Below are 2591 nucleotides of genomic sequence, written 5' to 3' on the forward strand. Positions count from 1 at the left end.
GCAGTTGCTAAGGGAGGAGTCTTTTTCAAAATAGAACCCGCCGATCCAATGAGGACGAGATGGGCGGGGCTCCAGTGACCGGGCAGGCAGACTTGCTTATTTAAAGGGAAATCAGGGCAACAATAGAGAGTATATCAGGGAAGGGCGATTAGATCTACAGGAGGGAAAGGGCCAAGTGATATTAACTAAACTGCAGGAATTGCATTCATTTCCTTTCATCGCGTACTCCAAAATATATTTCCATGTGAAATTAAGAAGATTTTATGGGTTTCAGACGACAGTAAAATGTGATTTGTTTTAAACAGATAATGATAGTGAAACTTCGAGTTTCGATATTGAGAAAATATTTAAATATTCAGTTTTGGTGTGTTGTATTCTTAATTCTTAACAGATATAAAGGGGGCCTCAGTATTTAGTTTGCAGATTTGACAGTTAGCTACAGTTTTATTTTTGGCTGCATGACAAAATTAAGCAATTTCATAGAATTGTACATGATGCATCATGGTTTATTTTATTAGTAATACAGTATGTAAGCATTCATACTTTTCAATCCTGTTGCTAAAAGTTTGTTTTAATTTAAAAGGAGTGAATTGTGTGGGGATAGCAGGAAGCAGGTGTGACAGCGGTTGCAGAGAGATCTGAATGTTTGTGGTACTAAGGACCTCAAGAATTCTTTATCCCGCTCTGTGGAAAAAAGTAGATATCCTGGTATTTAATCCAATTCTATATGTGTGCATCTGTCCCTCCATCCAAATGGCTTGTTTGTTTTTGCTGTAGCCTCATGTGACTGGTCAGAGGTATTTATAGATTAATTTATTACAGCGCTGCAATGCCATTCCCATTATAATGGGCGTCAGTTTGGTTATCATCAACTTTTTCTAAGAGTACAACCCTATGCTAATCTATGTTAAATGTTTTTTTTGTTAGTTGCAGATCCAATCTTTGTTTATATCTCAATCTGACTGTCCTTATTTGCAGGATAATAGAGCTGGCACATACATAATCAGCAGAATGGGCCTTTCCTGTGCTGTTTGCTTTTATAATTTGATCACTTCTCACAAAAACATTTTATTGTGCACAAATTTATGGACAATTCCTCCTATACTTCTTGCAGATGACTAAGGAAGGTTGCAAAGAGCAGTGGTTCAAATATGGACCTTGCTGGAAAAGCTACTATTAACTGCAATACCATTATCTTTAATAATAACAATCTATTCATAAAAATGCAACCAATTTCTTATTAAACCCTGGAAATACCTGCCAAAATGCAAACAAATCTCTATCTACTCTAACAGTCCAATATATGGTTCCATCTCTATGCTTTATATAAAACCAGAGTTGCTTACAATTTTTTTCTGCCCATTGTGCATTGGCTGGTTCATTATTAGAGCAATCTACCATTATTTCAGTACCTTGATCTCCTCCCATTGTTCTACAATTTATTTTCCTTTAAATATTTAAGCAGTGATAAAGAAGTGAATACTGAACAGGAAGTTTGGGAGTGGAGCAGAGGTGAAAGTAAGCTGAGATGGACCACAATGATACAGCAGTAAGAAAGCAGCTCTTGCTATGTTTGTAATCTTAAAGGACCAGTTAGAAATTTACAAGATCATACCACTAAGAAATTCAAGTTACTTTCATCCCTGGAGTGGAAGACCTTAGAGACAATCTGCAGTTACTTGATTTTATTATTCTGAAACAGTAATGTTGCACAGTCACCTAGCTATCCAAAATAAGATAAAAAAAACTAGGTAATGTAATTTATTGGAATCATAGATTAATATAGAATCATACAGTATGGAAACAGACCCTTCAGCCCAACTCATCCATGCTGACCAAGTTGCCTATCTGAGCTAATCCCATTTGCCTGTGTTTGGCTCATATCCCTCCAAACCTTTCCTATCCATATACCTGTCTAAATAACTTTTAAACACTCTAATTGTAGTACAAAGAAAGGCCATTTGTCCCATTGTGACAGTATCACTACCTTGGTGGATCTATCCAGTTAATCCCATCCCCTACTCATTTCCTAACGACCTTGTTTTTCTAGTTTCCTTAAATTATTTACTGAATTTTCTTTTGATTTTTGCTACTGAATCTGCATCCAGACCACAAGGTCTTTGACACATTAGAAGTAAGACACCCAGCAAGGTACTCATATAGGCCTGTCCTTTGATTTCAATGAAGAACAGTTGACATTTCAGGCATTAGGATTTGCCAGCATTGATGAGTGCAGAAAGCCATTGGCTGCACTCATGTGCCCATAAAGGCTTCCCTTAATAATCTGGAACCTGAACAGGAAAAGTTTCCATTCCTTCAATGTACAGGTTGTTGTGGATCATGAGAAGAATTCCCTCATTATAAATACCATGTTTCTCCTTTATCCTCAGAAAGTTCACACTGCTAGTATTTCAGCAGCCAGTATAGTGCAGAGGCAAAGATCCTGGTGGTCAAGGGCTATCCTTTATCCCCCTGGCTCTACACACCAAATAGTTCTCCAAACACAAGGTAAGCTGAGCACAGATACAATGAGAACCATGCATGTGGTCATGGAAAATGTCATTGACTTTGCATGTTTTTACCTGCATCAG

This window comes from Pristis pectinata, chromosome 8, assembly GCF_009764475.1.
Source record: "Pristis pectinata isolate sPriPec2 chromosome 8, sPriPec2.1.pri, whole genome shotgun sequence".
Lineage (NCBI taxonomy): Eukaryota > Metazoa > Chordata > Chondrichthyes > Rhinopristiformes > Pristidae > Pristis > Pristis pectinata.